The following is a 22,363-nucleotide window of genomic DNA, read 5'->3' on the forward strand; positions in this document are numbered from 1 at the left end:
ACCTGAAGCCCAATTCTACCAGATGGATTCTCAGCTAAATTCTACCAGACCTGCCGCAGTCTTGGCTTGGGCACAGAATCACGAGCCACCACACAGCTTTGTAGATTCAAACAGCAATTCTTTATTCCCGAACTCACACCGGCCTCCACACACGTTCTGGGGCAATCCCCGTTCTGCTGCCACCCAAATCACCTACTACACGAGGCTTTCTTTCCCAAAAATCTCTCTGAATCTCACGAGAACTCAATGGGAGCTCAGGCAGCAGGAACGCCCTAATTCCAGCAGCAATAATCCTCAACATCGAACTTCCCTAAAATCCAAGGTCTTAAACTGGGAACGCCCTTAACCCAAGGACCGGGATACTTCCTCAAACCTGATCAGCTCTAAACCCGGATCCGCCTTGGTCTTTGAGCAAGGTCACCTTACATGCAATGTCAACAGCGAAATCATTAACATGGGGTACGCTAGCAAGGAAATTTTGATGTGTCATTTCTACTTGGTAATGGCCCTCAGCACAGACCCTTCAAAAAAAAAAAAAAAAAAACTTAGACCAATACTTCTCAAATTATTCCGTGTAATGAAAAAGAGGGAAGCCTTCTTAACTCATTCTATGAAGCTAGTATCATCCTGATATCCAAACCAGACAAAGACACATCAAAGAAAGAGAACGTCAGACTAATATCCCTCATGAAAATAGATGTAAAAATTCTTAATAAAATCCTGGCAAATCACATAAAAAAACATATTAAAAGGATAATGCCCCATGATCAAATGGGGTTCATTCCAGGGGTGCAATGTTGATTCAACATATGGAAATCAATAAATGTAATTCATCACATCAATAGACTCAAAGACAAAAACCACATGATTATCTCAATAGATGAAACAAAATCTTTTGTTGCTATTAACTACTATGGGTTCAAATTGCAAAGACAACTCCCAGATGATAATGTTCCTTTGCTATCCCAATAACATGGTTGAGTTGTCTGTGTTAAAAGTGATAGCAATGTAAGCCCATAATTTTTTTTCTTTTTTTAAGACTATTTCTTATGGTGCCTAATAAAGTTGATATGATTAAACATGTTAATTGGAGTTCTGTGAAAAATTATAGTAAAATGTAAAGTGGTCCAGCTTTTTGATCATTTTTGATACTCCCAAATGAAAATCTGGGGGAAATGTACGAAAGATTGGACTCGATGAGAAAACTTTCAGAACACAATCTTGCCCCATTGTGTAGTAATATCAAGAGCAACAACAAGGCTTAAATGCATTACACATTCTTTGTCAATCAGATGTTACTTTCACATGTAGTTTAGTGGGGAAAAAAACAGATGAGAGAAAATGAGACTCTCTTCTTACATCCTATTAAACTCAAAATATCAAATCTTAACCAATCAAAATGAAAAAAAAAAATAAATATTGTTCAGAACCTGTTTTCTGTCATCAATTTTGTTTCAATCTTCATAATCCATTCTTCCCTTGCTCCATAGTCTGCCTATGCCTTCACTTTGTCCCCCTTTCGTCTCCTGCCTTCCAATCTCCTTCCTCCCATAGACGTTCTTCAGGTGTCCACAAATGCCAGATACTAGCACATAGGACAGTAGGACCAGTTCCCGCTCTCGAGGAACTCACAGTTTGATGTTGGAGATGAACCTAAAATAGATATGATGACAACACAGACTAAGTTAATTTTCAAGGAGGTGAGCTTTCAGAAAGATCTTTCCTATTTTTCTCCCATTTGAAGGGGAACTGTCAGTTTTACCCAAAGGAATTTTAGTTACAATAAAAATAGCATAATATTCTGTGTTTTCAAAATCAGATTAATCTGTTTTCTTGGTTGCAGTTTTATATTCAGTATTCAAAATGGCAGGAGTCACTTCTTCCCAGCTGGCATGTCATAAGGCTACAAGCTCCTTTCCAGGAATGAGCCTGCTTGGGCAGGAAAACTTACGGCTATTGTTTCTGTCCTCCTGGTAAATGGTTAGTGTCTGCCCCATTTTATGTAATGTGAGAAATTGAATTTCAGTCACATAAAGCTATAATTACATTGTCACTACTTTCATGTTCTGTTATCTAAAATAATTAAGGCTTCGGTGGGGGGGGGAAAGTCCCATTTAAAATGTTCTAAAAAAAATGCCAGCTTAACATTAGTGTGACTACAGAATATGTATGTTTCTGGAAATGGCTGGTTGAAATTAAAGTGCCTTTTCAATACTTTGATTAAATATGGAGAAGGATGATATTTAATGAACATATTAGTTCCATGGACATTGGTGTAATAATATGGAAAACAATAAAGTTATTAAGTGAATCATTAAATTAAAAGACCCTGTGTTCCCTTGGACATAAAGAGCTGCTAAAATTAGTTACCTAAATTCTTGATTCCACCCTGGTGCTGGTGGTGGGTTTGGGAAAGAAAAGTAGAGGAGATAAGGGGAAATAAGTTCTGCCACCTAATTATCTATTTTACTCTCTAATTACTTAAATTGATTAAGTCTTTCCCAATTTTTTTCCTGCCGTCATTTAGGCCTCACTTGATCAACAAATATCTTGTCCAACAATTAATATATTCTTTCTGGGTCATGTTTATTTTTAATCCCTAAGACCCACAGATCTCATTATAGCTGTTCACACAACTGGGCAGTCTGAGTGGATCACTGAGCTGTGCTCCTACAACACTGTATTTCCCCCTTATAACATTACAGGATTCCATTGCAATTATTCTATCCTGCTAAGGCTGGGTGCTTCATGTTTTCTTGCTCACTTATGCATCCCAGAGCCTGAAAGGAAATTTGTCAAGCAAAAAATTTCTGTTTAGTGGATGAATAACTGAATGAGTAATTGGTTGATTATATAACTCATAGACAAAAAGAAAAATGTGTTCGGAATAAATACAGCTTTTAAATTTCTGTCCATTTAATTCCTGTCTATTAATTTGTCATGTTGTTGGACAAATTGTTTTATGTTGTTTTCAAGTCTAGTGGCTTAGACACAGAATCATAAAGTTTCTGATTTACAAAATTTTAGTAGATTGTACTTTTTTCAGGGGAATATTATTAAAGGCTGTGGCTAATTCTATTTTTCAATATATTCTATCCCTAATGCTTTTTTTACAATGTGATATTGGAACATCCCTCCCAATAGGGAAAGATCCTATATCCCAGCCATTGGATGTGGGCTAGTCTTAGTGGCTCAGACTAACTTCTAAGGGATGGCCTGCATTAGAAGGGACTAAATGACTTCTGAGGGACTGGGTCATAGAAGATGAAACAGCTTCCACCTGGCTCTCCTTTTTCTCTTGAGACATCTGTCCTGGAACCCAGCCACCATGTTGTGAAAAAACCCAGGCCAATGTGTTGGACATAAGAAAGTGTTCTATCAAAACCCCCAGGTAGGGTTTCAGTGCACAGGAAGCATCCACTGCCAGATATGTGAGTGAATGAGCCTGCAGATGATTTGGAGTCTTCTAGCCCAGGTCCCTACATCAGAGAAAAGCCATCTTGTTCTACCTTGTTTGAATTCCTGAGCCATGTAATACGTGATCATAATAAATAGTTGTTTTCTGCTGCAATGTGTTGGAATAATTTTTTTTGTACTGCTGAAATGACTAAAGATCTAGCTTTTATTTTTGTTTTACTTATTAAAATGATTTTTTTAAACTGAGACCCATCACAAATCATAAAAGTCATCATTTTCAGGGCTCCATTTCAGTGATTTTTAGTATATTCATGAGGTTGTGTAACCATCATTACTATCTAATTCTAAAACATTTTCATCACTCTAAAAAGAAAACCCCTTAAAATATTAAATCAGATGAGTAAAATCTGTTTTGCTCATGTATACACATACATAGAGAAAATAGCCTGTATTCTGAATAGTCTATTCTTTTTGGGCCTCTGAAATTTTTTGCATCTATCTTAGGCTGATTTAGCATTTGGAGTTGCTGTAGGAACCCCCTCTAGGACCTAGGACAAAAAGTGCTGGCATAAGAATGGTAATGGAGATTGTGACTGATGATTCAGATAAAGAGTGTGAGATAACATAGAGTTTCCTGTGTACCAGACAAGGTGTAAGGGCTTTACATATGTTGACCCCTGTAATCCTCATAATAATGATATAAAATAGATTACTTGAATATCAATTAAAAATCTGTGAATGCTATTGGACCCAAAACAAGAAAGAGATGGGGGGAAAAACAGAAGTCCATTAATAAATCAAAGTCTTTATAGTTAAATGGGAAAGACATTTATTTATCTTAAGAACGAATTTAGCAGGGTGTGGTAGCTTCACTCTGTAATCCCAGGGCCTCTGGAGGCTAAGGCAGGAGGATTTCCAGTTCAAAGCCAGCCTCAGCAAAAGTGAGGCCCTCAGCATTTGATCTCTGGTATGCCCCCTCCCCCGAAAAAAAAAAAAAACAATTAATAAGAAATAGGCGAATGATCTGGATAGACATTTATTTAAAGACATAAAAATGCTCAAAAAGTATATGAAAAAATGCTCAAAATCACTAATCCTGAGGAAAATGCAAATCAAAACTCTAGTGAGATATTATCTCATCTCAGCTAGAATGGCTATGAACAAAAAGACAAAAAATAAAAAATGTGGATAAGGATACAGAGAAAGGAGAACTCTCATACATTTTCATAGGAGTGTAGTTTAGTACAGCCCTATGAAAAACAGTGTGGAGGTTCCTCAGAAAAGTGAAAATAGAGCTTCGTGTGATCAAGCTATCCCACTACTGCGTATATATTCCACGGAAATGGAATCAGTACATCAAAGAGATTCAGGCTTTGTATACTGCAGCACTATTCACAATAAGCAAAGTGTAGATCCACAAAGTGTCCAGCAACTGATGAACAGATGAAGAAAGTGTGCATCAGCCATAAAAAAAAATGATATTCTTCTGCATTCATGGCAAAATGAATGGCACTGAGGGACATTTTTGTAAGTGAAATAAGATAGACAAAGAGCACATGTTCTTATTCATCCATTGAAACTAAAAAGTTGATTTCCCAGAAGTAGAGGGTAGAATAGTGATCACCAGCATCTGGGAAAGGTAAGGAGGTGAGGGGGATAAAAGGCTATGGGGTAAAGTTAGAAGAAATAAATTCTAATGTTCTACAATATAGGACATTGACTACAGTTCACAACCATTTATTGTGTGTTTTATAAAGAACTAGATGAGAGTGTTTCAAAACCTCCCCACAAAAAGAAACGACATGTAATTTAAGGAGAGGGAAATGTTAACTAACTGGATTAGATGATTACACATCATATACATGTATCAAATTATCATAGTACCCCATAAGTATGAACAATTATTATGTGTCAATTAAAAATCAAGATATTCAAAATACAGTCAAAGGGTAACAGACTTTGTAAGGAGACATATGGCAGTCAATTTTCCAGGCTACCAATGGAACAAGCACATGTGGAGTGGAGCTGGGAAGTCAAGCCCTCAGTCTCTGTTATTGACTGTCATTAAGTCTCCTGTCACTATACTGGCCAGAATCTCTCTCTATTCTTCAGTTTCATTGGGCTGTAGAATTTCATTAGTCTTCAATTTCATTGGGCTGTCTCTCCATAAATACACCCCAAATTGCTTGGAATAACATAATGCTTTTTTGGTGCATAGGTATATTTCAACACTGAAACAAACAGACCAAAAAAAACAAACAAACAAAAAAACACCCATGATTAAGTTTAGAAATGTTTAAAAGAATTAAACCTGTTCACGTTAAGGAACCCATTCATATTTACAGATAGATCAGTCTGGGAATTGCAATTTAAAACTTTTGTTACATGTATATACAGTATTAAAATAGTTTAAAAACATAATATTGAATGCACCACATATTAAAGTTTTTTTCTTTAGATTTATAAAACTACTTGAGCACCTGAAAAGTTTCCTTATTCAAATGAAGTATTTGAAAAAAGAAATTGAATACATTAAATATATAATGCAAATTTTGAGGTATTTAATAAACTTTTTGAGACCAGGCATTGTTTAAAACCCTTCAAGATTGTTAAAATTTGCTAACATGAATAGAATAATAAGTTTGTATGTTGTAGTTAAAGGTTAAGGAAAATGTATTTATAATTTTAAGCAACAGATTGCAAGGCTAAAGTAAACCTCTCAGCAATTTTTTTTCTTTTTTGTGGAGGAGGTCATAAAAGGTATGTTCTTATGCATCAGAAGACTCACAATTAACAAAAAACGAGAAAGACACAAAATGCAGATGAAGGATTAAAGTTCCTATTCTTTCCCTTTAAGAAATGTTAAAGCAAGAGTACATTTTATGTAATCTGTGAAGAATAGCAAATGAATGTCTCTTATTCACATGGCATTTATGATCACCACCCAGCCTCCTGCATGCAATCCTCCAAGATTGTTTCTTCAAATCGCAGAGCCTCTATTGTTGCTTCCCCAGAACCTAGAAATGACCTTTTTATATTATCAGTCTATAGTGGACCCAAGTCAATTGCTCTCCAACCTAAAAACATTCTCCTTTGTAACTTGTACTATCATATCTCATATAAAAATCAAATAAGAACAAATTAAAAGAACAAAGTATTACTCATTCACCTTTTAAGTCAATAAATCTAAATAAAAACAGAAACACTCTAATATGTCATGGCAGTTTATATTTGATATGATCCTTTTGGAAGGCAGTTTGGCAATATGTTTACTATAGACAAACATTTTGAATAAGGAAATTAATTCTATGGAAATAAAATTTCAAAGAAATAAAATGCACAAAAACATATTTATCACTGTATGTTGAATATCAATCCCAAGCTGCAGAACATCCAAATATCCAACTACAGGAGAATAATAATAGAATAATATTATGTAAATAATATTATGTAAATCATGATACATCGACAAAGGAATACTACCATTCAAAGTGGTAGTTCTGAATTTTAATAAATAGCTTTGAAATTTATAATGGCATATTAAGTTAAAAAGACTCAATAGAGAACTAGACACATAAAAACCTGTATAAAGTATAGTTGTACAGCAAATCACAGACGGAAAATGTCACATTAAAGGGGCCGGAGAGGAAACTCAGGGGCAGAGCACTTGCCCAGCAGGTACAAGGCAACTCCCAACACTAATAAAAAAGTCATGTGTTAAAACGTAATGCTTTCCTCACATTCCAATTTATAGGAGTATAGAGCCTTTATAATTGATTGGATTGGATGTACACATACTTTAAAATCACTCATAGAAGGACATCAAAGCACCAGGTATGGATTGTGGAATTTCACACAAAATCATGTAATATCCATACATGTGATGCAAATACCTGAAAGGGAGCACTTGTGCATTCAGAAAGCTGATTGATTCAGGTTGATGTAAAGCCATTAGAAAAATTAGAATTCAGTGTTTCCCTTTGTTGTGAAGTTTTAACCCTGTGATCTTGTAGGTGGGTGTTTGAGCATTTAACCCACATGTAGAATTTCAGTTTGGACTCTGACCCTCTCCACCCTCCTTGTATGATATAGCTCTAATCAAAAGGTTTACCATAAATGCTTTTAGTCTTTTTTTTCCTAAAGCTTTCGATTTAAATTTCTTATATAGGAGCAAAAAAGAAACTAAGAAACAAAAAAATCCCTTTTCCCTAGCATAATTAGTGAAAGTGACTCTTCCCATGTCCCCCACTCATTCCCACATACTCCCCCACCCCCATTTTCTGTTGTGGTACATTGCACATAAAATGAAATTTATCATCTTAACCATTTGCATATGTATAGTTTAATGATACTAAGCATGTTCTTCATGGACATACTTTTAAAATTATAATGGAATAACCTCCTATGGCCTTAATATTTAGTTCATTTACTCATCAAATATTCAGTTATTTATTTATTTTATTATTTATCTGCTAAACTAGCACATGAAGAGCAAGCCCACAGTAAATACAGATATGTATAGTATATAGAGTATACAGAACATATAGAGAGAGTATATAGAATATGTAGAAGTATAGTAATAATACAAGGGATGAAGTGTGCACACTTAGATTGCACTTCCTCAGACTTGAGAAAGCCCAAAGTTTTAGGACTATAAGGATTCTTTAGGATCCTTATTACTACTATAGTTAAGGTAAAACGTAATGTTTTAGGATTGATATCTCATCTATGTGCTAAAATTAGTTGAAGAAATAATAGTGTTTTAAATGGCTGTGTGTGTGTGTATGTATGTATGTGTGTATTAACAGCTTCGTTATTGGAAGCCTCAGAATAAGAATCACTGAGAATAACTGACTCTGACAATTGGCTGAAGAGTTCAGAGTTTTAAAACAGCTTTCTTAAGAAAAAAATTTGAACAACAATCTAAATGTCCTGCTTATTTCCTTGCATTCTTTGAACTAACATTTCCAGTGATTATGATATACCTGTCACTGAGCTGTTCCTTTAAGATACACACCTAACCAATAAGGTTGATAATGTCACTGTCATTTTACGAAAGAAACTGAGACCTATGAAAGTCAAGGAACTGAGCCATGTTCTCACAACTGATAGGAAGATGAGCAGCCAGATTGACAGAAATATTATGCTACAATAATAGGATTGAAATACAGGTCTTTCTGATGCTTTCACCCCAAAACTTAATTACCTCATTATATTCTCACTCAGTAATTTAGGTCTCTGTGATAATTTTACATTCTAAACTTAAATATGAAATTTACCTCTATTATAATAGAGCAGGCCATCTGTGATAATCATGTATACACACACATGTGTATATAGGTAGTATTATAAATACTACATATAATTATAGTCTACTATAATACATAAGTGCTTGGACATTTTGGACACTGGGTATAGTGAGTGATCGAAGACTAATGCTTTTGGGTTTCATATACTTCATTTTCTCTTTTCTATGCCCTCTTTCATTGAGCAGGAAGCTTTTGCATCAGAGGTATGTGGTTTGTAGGGCTAGGGAGATATATTCACTTGCAACTCTGACACACACTAGCATGTGATTTGTTCTCTCCGTCTTTAAAATGGGTATAAGACTGAAGAGGGGAAGTGCAGCCAAGTGTCTGAGCCTGTGGGTGACCATGGTGAGCTCTCAGCCAGTGATGGTCACTATTATTACAGCATATCACTGCTGTCAGGTGGTGAGCCATAATTCCTCACTGCTATCAGTGTTCCTGTTATATCTGGCTCTTTCACTAATTTGTAGAGTCTAATCTGTTTGGGCTTAGGAAACAATTTCTGTGTTGGTAACAACGCAAAATGGACTTGTGCAAGATATTGGCACGGAGATGAGGGTGCAAAGTCAAGCCAGGAACAAAACAGGGGTGGAAATGCTGAGAAAACATGGACAACATTCCAAAGCACAGTTCATGTAGTTGAAACAGAGTCAGGGACGTGACTGGGGCCAGATATTGGGGTAGCACAAGAGATACCAGTGGGAAAGCCAAGGTCCACGGCTCCGTCTGGGTTTATAGGCTGACAGGAGCAAATCAGAAGACAAAGCACAGGGACTCAAAGAAGACGGGTTTGGCCAGGAGCATTTCTGCGGCCAGCAGTTTGCTCTAATGTTCCTTTCGAAGCCCTGGCATTTTTCCATAACAACTATACTTGGACTTTTTTATAAGTACCATTCTCTAAGACTAGCATCTCTTAATCAGAAAAGAAGATTTTGGGGCCTTAGGTATGTAGACACTGAGTAAAGATTTTACTCAGAATATCCCTTTAAATAATGCCCATGAATTTTAAAGTGTCCATTTTGTTTGACTGACGTAAATTTCTTCTATTTACAATTAGGTTTTTGGCAAAATGATAAATGAATTTTCTTGACTACATTTAGGTATGAATAGGTTTGGCAGATAAAATACAGGATGCCCAGTTAAACTTGAATTTCAGATAAAAAATGATTAAATGTTTAGAACAATTATATTCCAAACATTTCATGGGGCATAGTTGTTTTATAAGAGTACTCATTGTTTGTCTGAAATTCAAATTTAACAAGGAACTCTGTGGGAGTTTTTGACTAAACCTGGAATCCCTACAATATAGGAATGACTACAATAACACAAATACTGGTTAAAAATTATTGAGCACTTTTAGGAGGAATAATGCTGTTTCAATATGCATTATTTTACCTTAATTCTTACAACAATAAATGCAAACAACCATTTTCCTCATTTTCTAGTCATGCATCTGGGGTTACAAAGATGAATTTCTAATAGTTTACAGATGGCAAGTTCTAATTTATGCTCAGATCTGTCTGACTCCAGAGCATTAAATAACATACATAATATATTTTCACTAATTTAAATCCACACACACAATCTGAGTATGTGCCCGAGAGGGTAAATACAACTGCACTAGCATTCTGTGGCAGTTGTATATCTGGATCCTGGCTAGCCATCATTCATTATACCTTATGATATATTCATAAAATGCAGCCATTTTATCTCTTGGTACATTTTTTTTTTTTGATCAAAAAGAGAAAACACATTTTTCATTGTGGATTGCTCAAGTTCAGACAGGTGGTTGCTGGCTTTCACAGCAGATGCCAGATTTTCCATGTGGCTGGATGCCATGTTCAGGTGACTTAGGTTTCCAACCACCTGCTTCTGACTGTGCCCTGAGAATAAATACTACATTAGCAACAATTTCACTTTCTTATTCGTTTTCTTACTTATCTAGGCTTGGGAACTCTGTCCAACATTAGTTTAATGTGGGTCGATTGGACACTATCCAGGAACTAATTATTGGCAATTTTCCCCTGCCATTAAATATTAAGTATCACAAGTAGGTGAGGCTAATAAAATCACTTAAGAAAATATATGTCATGTTATCATGGTACTTAATGATGGATGTCTACAGTTATGGAAGCGCCCAGACTTTATATTTGGCATTTGGGGATTTATTTACTACAACTTATTTCTTCTAAATGGTTTCTTAATCACTGGAAACCAAACTGCTGCGATCTAAATTAGAAACATCTATTGATTTTTAGAGAATATATTATTAAGGACCAAACTTGAAAAACTATAATTTACATTCCCTGTTGAATCTTTTGTTATAATTGACTTCTATTGACAAAATGCTCTGGAAGCATTTACTATTAATATGAATAAAGTAGTTTACTTAAGAATCTTTTAAAAATATCCAGCAATGTGGCTGGGGATGTGGCTCAAGCGGTAGCGCGCTCGCCTTGCATGCGTGTGGCCCGGGTTCGATCCTCAGCACCACATACCAACAAAGATGTTGTGTCCGCCGAGAACTAAAAAATAAATATTAAAAATTCTCTCTCTCTCTCTCTCTCTCTCTCTCCTTTCACTCTCTCTTAAAAAAAAAATATCCAGCAATTCTATGTTGTATTGTATGTTGCATTTAACCTTTAGGATTTATGGCAAATCAGAGGTTCATTATCATTAAATGAGATCACCCCAGTAGATACTACAGAGAAACATTAGTTTTGAAATATTTTTCTAAAACAAATTATTTTTTAGCTAATTCTTTTGAAACAAAAGCAATAGAAAAACTGAATCCAGTTCAACCACAAGAATGGGATCCTAAATAGTTATATTCCATGTATGTATAACATGTCAAAATATATTTTACTCTTATGTGTGCCTAGAAAGAACAAATAAAAAAACTACTACACATACCTAAAAAATAAGTAAATAGGAAAAAAATAAGATCTGAATCTATTTTTAAAATATTTTTTAGTTGTTGATGTACCTTTATTTTTTATAAATTTATATGTGGTGCTGAGGATCGAACCCAGTGCCTCACATATGCTAGGCAAGTCCTCTACCACTAAGCCATAACCCCAGCCCCCTGAATCCATTTTTTAAAAGCCTATGCTTTTTGTCTGCATGATATATCAAATCCATTTGGATCTTCTCACACAAAGTTGTCAGTTTTCCCACTATCATTTTGTTATTTGCCTATTTTTATAAAAACATAACCAAAAATATCAGGTTTTTATTTCTTGAGTTCTGTTTTTACATTTGAAAATATATGTAACTGAAACATATAATTTTCAACTAATTAAGTCACATGTAGAAACATTAAGATGATTCATTGAATTATTCACTTTTCATCAGGATGTTTGGGTTTTATGTTAAGACTATCACAGCTTGAATTTACTGTGATAGTCTTGGCAAGATGCAGCCATTATGGGACATCAAAGCAGTTGAAGGGAAATGAGAGTTGGTTCCTTTGATGCAAAGACTTGACTAGATCTTAGCAATTGTGAAATCTTCAAAAGGAACCATCGAAGTATAGAATTGGGGAATTTCCTCATGATAAAGGAAATATAATTTGTCCCCATGATTATCAGGAGGTTTCAATACACACAGTCTTACTATGATTGCCTCAAACATCTTTGGCTGGCTTATTAACTTCTCAAAGTTCATTCTTTTCATTCTTCTTGAGGTACATTTTAAAACTCTCAGGACAGTGGTGTTTGAACACTAAAGCACCTGACTTCTAGTTTCACTCGGTTAATTTGACACAATCCAGTACAAAATGACACTTTTTAATGATCAGTATGTAAACATTTGAAGAAAAAATTATAAACTGTGGTATCAACATCAGAAAATCTGGGATAACACAAGAACAGTGGTTGCAGAATAATATTAGTCCTTTCTGAGAGTGTGCATCTTTTCTGTCTTCTCTGCCTTCTATTTTAATCAATAACATTATAAAATTGCAGATCGAGGGGCCATAGATTTTATTACAGTATTTGGAGAAACCAGAAAGAAAAAGAAACAATACAAGATTCTGACTTTCTTCTATGATCTTATTTTTTTCAATGTAAAAATTTTTAATGAAGAAGTATTAACCCACAAGTCATTTTATTTCACACAGACTGAATTAAATACCCAAAAGCTCTATATGAAGGGGACAAATATTTCCACATATTTGACCTCAAATGTCTACTCTCTCCCTGTTGTCATGAAATTAGAGTGAATTTTCTCCAACAGTAATTAGAGCATCTTTAAAAGAAACTTTTATGAAAATCTCAAACATGTGCAATAGGAGAGAGTTGTGTCATGAAAGTAATGTGCTCACTGCTTAGCTTCACAAACTGTCCATATGTCACCAATGACCATTTGATTTGTTCTGTCAGCTACCACCTCCTTCCTGTTTCCTTTGCATTGAATCTGTTACTATATTTTTTCTTCTGTAAATATTTCCTTATGAATCTCTAAAAGATAAAGGTACCTAAAACATCCCATAATTCCACTATCACCTCAAAAATAACATTAATTTGCTGATACTGTCAAATATCCAGCTAATATTTCACATTTCTTACTTTTTCCTTTTTGTGTATGTATTTTTTAAAAAAGCCTATGCACTGTGGTTAGGTTATGTTTTTAAGGTTTCTTTAATGCAATTTCTGGAGCAAGGATGGCCATGGACAAAGTTTCTTACATTTTGACCTTTCCTTTACTCCAAAAATGGTTAAAGTAAAACACAATGTTTTAAGATTGAGTTTTATCTTTGTACTATCAAATAAAACTGTCAATTATATGATATTTGGATCTAAGCATTGCTTAGTAAAAACAGAAACCTAATTATTTATTTCCATTTGATTCAAATATTATTGTGTACATGTAAGAATGTTATTAATGTCAATTTTGAAAGTTTTTCTATTGATAGATATTTTTAAAAATTTTAAAATTGAAATAATTCAATTGAATCCATAACCTGATGCTATTAATACTTTGGCATGCTAAATTATGCATATTCTCTTATATCAATATCTTTAACAGTTTCTAGTTTCTCTTGATTATGAATTTAGATTCTTTTTCTGAATCATGGAAGTTGAATATAAAACTCGGAAGATACTTATGTACTTTGTTCAGTCATAGTTTATGCAATTAATTGTGATTGGCACTGTAGTTATTAGAAATCCATTAAAAGCAAAACAATCCACTAATTATTTTACTTACTTCTTTTTTCCACATATCATCACATTATACTTGATTACATTCTAGATATACATTTGAATTTTAAAATACCATTTCACTGAATAGTTTCTACTCAAAAGAAATGAGTAGAAATGAGTTTTCTCCCTCCTGAATTATTTAATTTATTTATCCAGAGCATTATGAAAATGGCATTGGGAATATCCTATCTTCATAATGATGCTTCCTTCCATTTGCTAATAAAAATGAAGAGTGAGAAGTGGCTGTAGATAATATTACTGTTATTTTCATTCAACAGATTTGAATTTACTTTGACCAATGGAGAAAAGTTAGAGACTTCTGTTTGCTTATTATAGAATGTGTTTAAGAGTGAAAACTATTTTTCCTCTTTTCTGAAGAAACATGTGCTCTTGACCAATTTGAATCTCCAGTAAATACACATGCTTGACTTTGTAAAGGAAATGAAATCGCAACTTCACATCTTCAGTTGAATCTTCGAATATTTTTAGCAATTAAAGTTGCTTTCATAAATTGATTTTCTGTTGAAGTTCTGAACAGCAAATAATACAGAAAGCATGGTCCTTGCCATCATTGTGTCTTCTTCACCTAACAATAGGTCTCCAAGCAAAGTTCCTGTGGAGAGTAGCTGTCTTTTCCCTAGGAACTCAGCTAATGCTTATAAGGCTAGACACTTAAGAACACCTCCTGTGAATTAACTTATTTAATCCTCATAACAACCTTAAAGGACAAACTATTTTTTATTAGAGCTTTATAGTTATACATAGCAATTGAGTTCATTCCAACAAATTCATACATGCATGGAATTCAATTGCAGTTTATAATCCTCCCCCTCCCTTCCGACCTCCTTCCCATCTCCTATTCTGCTTTCTCTCTCTACAGACTTCCTTTTGCTTGTCTATTAACTAATATTTGGTTGGTTCTTTCTACCTATGCATAGAGGTGAAGTTCCCTGTGGTGTATTTATATACGTACAACAAGATGAATTTTTAAGAATTCATTCTGCAATGACTCCCCTTACCCATCCCTCCCCTCTGCCTCTTGATCTCCTTCTTCCTTTTATCTTTTTTTTAAAGATATTTGAAACACAACTTCATTCTGATTCTAAACGAAAAGGAATGAGAGTGACAGTAACAAACAAGACTCACCATTGAATATTGTGATATGACTGTAGCACTCATATTCGAAACTCAAGAAGAAAAACAAGTGCGTTCCAAACAGCTAAATATGCAGGTCCAAAAAATTAAGGTATTTTTTTTAACTGACTCATTTGCTCGAAGCCCATTCATCTCCTTCAGCGTTCCACAAATGAAGCACATGTCTGCTTAGCTAGATTTTAGTAAAGTGGCACAGTGGCACACACATGGCACTGCGGACGTCACAGGACAGTCACCTATAAAACTATAAGACTTGACGCTGGGTTCCAGCTTCACCTTCTCACAGGTCATTGTCCTCATCTGGCAGAGCACTTGTCTGAGCAACCTCTAAATCATGCTCACACTGCACCACCAAGGCAGGGTCCGTGACAACCTCTGGTGGGGCAAGAGCAGGCATGGCAACAAACTCCCAAGTCAGGGTCTCCAATGAGCTCTCTAGGGAGCCAGAGGAAGGGCTTTTCAGAGTTGTAGTTACTTTCGGCTGAGATGTCATAGTGCTGAAGATTCTTCTTTCGGTGGAAGACAATAGATTTTGCCTTCACTTTCCTGTCCTTACTGTGCACTCTGTTGCCACACAACACGATGGGGATATTTTCACACACTCGTACCAGAGCTCTATGCCAGTTAGGCACTTCTTGTAAGTCACATCAGACATTATAATGGCACACTGGGCTTGGATGTAGTAGCTCTGCCGCAGGCCACCGAACTTCTCCTGGCCTGCTGTGTCCCAGACGTTGGCCTTGATGGGCCCTCTGTTGGTGTGGAACATGAGTGGGTAGACCTCCATGCCCTGCGTGGCCACATACTTCTTGAACTAGCTGGTCAGGCAGCGCTTCATGAATGTCGTCTTCCTGGTGCCGCCATCGCCCACCAACATGAGCTTCAACTGCACCTGAGGCTCCCCCTGCTCGGCCATCCTGTGATCCTTCCAGAAGCGTCTCCACGAGCATCTGACTCTCTTCCTTTTATCTTTATGGTATCTTACCATCCCTCTTCCTTTCCTTTATTTTTAAGAGACTATTTTTATGATCTTACTTTTACAGATGAGGAAACTGAGGCATTTAAAGGCTAAGTGGTAGAGCTAGGGTCTAAACCAAGGCAGTCTGGCTCTGTAGACTCACTTTTATCCAGTATGGTATACTATAAAATAAATATAAACTGTGTCAGTGGTTGCCTGGGATTGAGAAAAAATAGGCTATAAGAGGCATAAGGAAGTTAATTGTTTGATATAATGGAAATATTCTATATCTTGATTATGGTGGTAGCAAATGAGTATATTTATTTGTCAAAACTCATCAAATGTTCCATGTACAATGGAGCCATTTTCCTATATACAACTTATACCTCAATAGAGTTGATTTATTTAACAAATAGAGTTGCTTTATTTCAAAACAGTTGGTATTGGAGAATCTCACATGTTCCTAGCATGGAAGAACAGCATGAATGTCTGAGGTGATAAATGTGCCAATTGCCCTGATCTGATCAATACATATAACATAAATGTATAGAAATGCCACACTGGAACCTATAAATATTACAATAAATGTACAATTACTTTATATAATTTAAAAATAAAATATAAAAGTAAAGTTGCTCTATTGATGTGTTTTAAGATTCACTTTAAGGTCAATCAATAGTAAATTTTGATAATTTCTGCATACGTGCTCTCTATATGACTAATGGATAAAGACAAAACTATGCACTTAAAAATTATCAAATATACATTCCTCTGAAATGTGATGGAATAGCTAGCAAAATTTACTGTGCAATGAACCATAAAGTGTATCTGCCACACTTCTATGTTCTTACTGATTTTTTTCTATTTATTCTATCATAGCAAAGAGATCAACATGAAGCTGACTATGAATTTGTTTCTTTTGAAAATTAAAAATTATTCATTATCTTAATTATAGACATTTATGGGGCACAATGGGATATTTCAATGCATGTATATGATATGTACTGAACAAATCTGGGCAATTAATGTTTCCTTGTCCTTTTGATTACTTTGCGTTTGCAGCCTTCAAGTTCTTCTCTTCTAGTTTTTTATAAAATATGTAATAGATTATAGTAAACTGTAGACATCCCACTCATCTCTAGAGTACCAGAACCTGTTACTTCTAATTGTGTTTTGGTACCTGTTATCCAACCTCCCTTTATTCTCCACCCCGCCATCAGTCTTCCCAGTGTCTAATAATCACTGTTTCCTCCTGTCACTTTGGTTTTCATACATATTCAATCTTTTTATTAAGTTCAAATAGATTTTTTAGCAGTACACTTGCATTATTTGTTCTTTTTTCTGTTTCAGCTTTTCATTGTCTATGCATTTTTCATTAATTTTGTATTTGCTTTATTCATGGATATGTTTGAGTTTATTGAGTTTATGCCTACTTTGGGGGGATTTCTATATGTGTGGTTCTGGGGATTGAAACCAGGGTCTCCCATATGCTAAGCAAATGCTCCACCACTTTGCCACATCCCCAACCCTTCCTGTTTCATTCTGAGATCAGGTCTCACTAAATTGCCCAGTCTGGTCTTCAAGTTGAAATCCTCTGCCTCAACTTCTTGAGTAGCTGGGATTATAGGTGAACACTACCATGTTGGACTTATTTATTTATTTTTTTAGATTAGTTCTGCTTGTTTTATGTTTTCCTTTTTTTCTACTTTCTTCTTTTTTGACTTACAAAATATTTTTATTATACCCTTTATATTTCTATTAACTTGTTAGTTGCATACTATTTCATTTTTATTTTATTCCTTAATATTTTCTGAATATTTGTTTTTCTTGAAAGAGTATTTACGTTTTTATCTTTTATGGATATTTTTTTCCATTGTGCATAGAATCTAGGTGGACAGATATTTATGTTGAGTAATTTAAATACATCATTTCATTGCTTTCCGGCTTTCACCAATTCTGCTGTAAAACAGTTGGCCTTATTGTTGCTCCTTTTAGTAATGTACCTCCCCACAAATACCCCATGTCCCTATATCTCTGGGTATTTTCAAACTTCCCTTTGTTTTTGGCTTTAGGAGTTTTTCTATGATGTGTCTAGCTTTCATGTTCCTTATATTCATCCTGAGAATGTTGCAAGTAACTTCATGAATCTGTTGCTTGATGATTTTCATCAATCATTTTCTCTTCAAACATTGCTTTTTCTTAATTCTCTTTTCCTTACTCAAGTAACACACGTCTGATATTTTAACAATTTTTCTTACATACATTTCTGAAATTTTTAAATCCTTTCACCCTTCCATGCCTCAATCTGAAAGTTTTTGTTAATCTCTATTTTAGTTCACAAATTCACTGCTTTTCTTATCTGCTATCATGCTCCTTTATCAAGTATGTAATTTTAGCTATTTTATTTTACATTTCTGGAATTTCCATATGACCTTTTTTGAGACTTAAATTCTTTGGTAAAATTTATCACTTTTTCATCTGTTTCCTTAATTTGTTTTGATGTGGATGTTAGTCATAAATAATTCAATGTCCTTATTTGATAATTCCAATATTTGAATCATCTGTGAATTTTAAAAAATCTATTGTTTTAAGGTTGTGTTGTCCTGTTTTATGGTATGCCTGATATCTTAGTGTGTCCAGGCTGATATGACAAACCACCATAGACTGGGCAGCTTAAACAAAAAACATATTTATCACAATTCTAGAGACTTGAAATTAAACTTAAATTGTTAATAAAAAAGCAAGTTCCAAAAAAATCTTGCAATATATCCCTTTCATTGTGGTCACCAAAATAAGTATACCTAGTCTATACATAGATATTTTCTGGAAACAAATAAAAAAAATTGTTAAGATCCATTTTGGAGACTAGAGGAGTTTAATAATGAAGAACAATATGTTATTTTTCCTTTTATATTGCTCTAAACCATTTAAAATTTTCTATGAACATATTTTTCCTTTTTTGATAAATGTCTTAAAATGTTTTCAAAGTGTCTTAAAATTATTTTGCAGTGTTAATTTTGAATTTTTGTGTTAATATTAATCATGTATTTCCTTCATTGCTTTTCTTTATCTAGGAAGAAATCTTTAATTCTCTCAGTGCTCCTTATGTGTATGAAAGAAATCAGATTTGAAATTTTCAAAAATCAAATGATGTAAATGGAGAAAAGCATATAAAATTCCAAAGGAGATTTGTTTCTATTCATATTTACAAACATTATTAGACTTTTTTTTAAATGATGGGGTGGAGCTTTTAAGGCTTGTAGGTACTTGTGTCTAGACAACCTACAAGAGAGCTAAGCATCAGCGACTAATGTCACCAATGATTTTTGAGTAAAGAAATTTTTTATCTATTACAGCCTTACTTATGAGGGAAAGCTTTTTACTTATTCCTTTTTCATTTATTCAAGAAATGTACATTCACTACTTGCTAAACCAGGCACTGGCTATATAGTGCTGAATAATAATAACCATAATTAGCAAACAGTATGATACTAGGCACTTTCTATATATATATATATATATATTATCTAATTTATCTTCATAAGAATCCTGTAATACGGATACTGTTATTATGATTTTAAATAAAAAGAAAATTTAGGCTTGGAATGATTGATTAGGTTGCTCAATATTGCATGTCTATTAACTGATGAGTTGGAAGTTTAACCTTAGGAAATCTGATTCCAGAATATATGCTTCTAAACATTATTAAGTACTGTTTCAAAAGTGCCAGAATCTCCCTGAATAAAGAAGACGGTCAGGGTAGTAAAAGATAGACAGGATAGTATGCACAGGGTAGTAAAGGATGGTAATATTCTGAGCAAGGGATAGTGACCACATAGCAATATGCACTCAAATCTTTGCCTTCTGGACACAGCTAGACCACAATTCACAGCCTCCTTTACAATTAAAATGGATCAAAGGAATGTGGACAAAATTGACCAGCTTCCCTTTAAGCCGTGATACAGGCATTTTTTTGTGACCCTCCACACATTCTTTTCTCTTCTCCCCACTGTATAGAGCAGTTTCAGTAAAGGAATCTAAGGCCATGCAAAGCAATAGGGACACTGTATTGAAAAAAGCAGGTCCCCAAATCCCATTAGGAAGGCTGACCTGAGCTGACTGGACTTGGCATGACTCTGAAACAAACTTTTGTACATAATAAGCCACTGAGGTTTGGGGGTTGTTATGGCAACTTGAACATCCTGACACATGAAGTAGTATGTAAGCCAAGTCTTGAGGATAAGAAGGATATAAAGTGGGACAGAGTATTTCAGAGAAGAAAGAAAAAGTACAAAGGGTCTGAGGCAAGAAAGAAACCACCATGTACAATACCCAGAGCCTAGACCAAGGAGTGAGATAGCTGGGTCAAATGGTGGTTCCATTGCAAGTTTTCCAAGAAATCTTCACATGGCTTTCCAGATTGACTGCACCAATTTGCAGTCCCACCAGCAATGTCTGAGTGTGCCTTTTTCCCCACATCCTCACCAACACTTATTGTTGTTTGTATTCTTGATAACTGTCATTCTGACTGGAGTGAGATGAAATCTTAGAGTAGTTTTGATTTGCATTTCTCTCATTGCTAGAGATGTTGAACATTTTTTCATGTGTTTGTTGGTTAATTATATATCTTCTTCCGACAAGTGTCTGAAAAACAGCATGCTACAGTGATGCAGCCACATCAATGTTCGTAGCAGCACAATTTACAATAGTCAAACTGTGGAACCAATCTAGGTGTCCCTCAATAGATGAATGCATCAAGAAACTGTGGTATATACACACAATGGAGTATTACTCAGTATTAAAAGAGAATAAAATTATGGCATTGGCAGGTAAATGGGTGGAGTTAGAGAATATCATGCTAAGCGAAGTAATCCAATCCTAAAATATCAAAGGCTGGATGGATTCTCTGATAAGTGGATGCTAATCCGTAATGGTGGTGGGGGGGAGCATTTGAATGGGGCAAAGATGAGGGGGCAGGGGGTATAGGGAAAGGAAAGATGGTGGAATGAGACAGTCATCATTATCTTAGGTACATGTATGATTGCATAAGTGATCTGACCCTACTTTGGGTACAACCAGAGAAGTGAAAACTTTTGCTCCATTTGTGTATAATGAATCAAAGAGTATTCTGCTATCATGTGAGAATGAATGGATAAATAAATAAATAAAATTTTTAGAAAAAATTTAAAGTTTAAAAGTTTTAAAGTGTGGAGATGAAGTTGGAAAGAGAGGCTGCAGTCCATCAGACAGGTCTTTCTAGACAGAGATATGAGTGAAGATTTTATTCTAAATGCAATGGAAAGTCATAAATGTGATTAAACAGGGGAGTATCATGATTAACATGATAAAAATATTACCTTGACTTTTTAGCATAAGGTAGATTAAAAGAGGAGAGACTACACATGTGGTCAGGATAGCCTACATAATTTGTGAGACTCAATACAGAATGAAATATGGGGCCTCTTGATGAAAAATTCTTAAAAATCTTAATATAACATTAGCAGAACATCAAATAAAATGCAGAGCTCTTTTAAACATAAGGTTTGTGTGACTGCAGAGGCCTCATGCCCATAAAATCTGTTCCAGATCATAGGAAAAACCTAGAATAGAGTCGGTGAATTAGAATAGGCTGATGGTAATGAAATGGATGGATTTAAGATATATTTTGGTGGAAGAATGGAGAGAATTTTCTTTTTGTACCAGGGATTGAACCTAAGGACAGTTAACCACTGAGCCCCATCCCTGGCCCTTTTTTGTATTTTGTTTAGAGACAGGGCCTTGCTAAGTTACTGAGGCTGGCTTTGAACTCACAATCCTGCTTCAGCCTCTGAGCCACTAGGATTACAGTTATGTGATACCACACCTGGCTGGAGAGAATATATTAATGCATGAAATAGTAGCACATAATGACAAAAGGAATGAGTGATGACTTTCACACCTCTGTGGCCTTGCCATCATGTCAGCTTCTGTGAAGAACTAGGCACCTTTGCCAATCTTTACAGACTGGCTTCAATATAGAAAGCCCTTCACCAGTCAGCAGGTCCAAAGATTCTGGCAGGTGGGTTTGTTTGCTGCTGGAATCTTTGTGTGGTCTGGCCTGGTATCTGGGGTTGAACTGGAGCATGGATCTGCAGAGGCTGCCCGGCATTGAGATTCACTGAGGCAGACCTGGTGTGGGATCCTCTCCCTCCTCCGCGAGAAGTGTATCTCTGAGCTGTACTGAGAGGCTTGCAGGAAGAGGCCATTGACATGTAAGGAAAAAATTTCTGCCCAGTGGAACCAAAAGAGCTCAGGTGATGCCTAGGGAAAGAAGACAGGTG

The 22,363-nt window shown here is 35.1% G+C and overlaps 1 pseudogene across 1 annotated transcript; it reads right to left on the reverse strand.

Annotated features, from left to right (window-relative positions):
• Positions 1-15,365: 15,365 nt before the first annotated feature.
• On the reverse strand, positions 15,366-16,001 carry LOC308658700 (GTP-binding nuclear protein Ran-like; annotated as a pseudogene). Its single transcript has one exon. The product of its transcript is annotated as a GTP-binding nuclear protein Ran-like (transcript).
• Positions 16,002-22,363: the final 6,362 nt, after the last annotated feature.

Source organism: Spermophilus citellus, assembly GCF_964194105.1.
Source record: "Spermophilus citellus genome assembly, chromosome: 10".
Taxonomy (NCBI): Eukaryota; Metazoa; Chordata; class Mammalia; order Rodentia; family Sciuridae; genus Spermophilus; species Spermophilus citellus.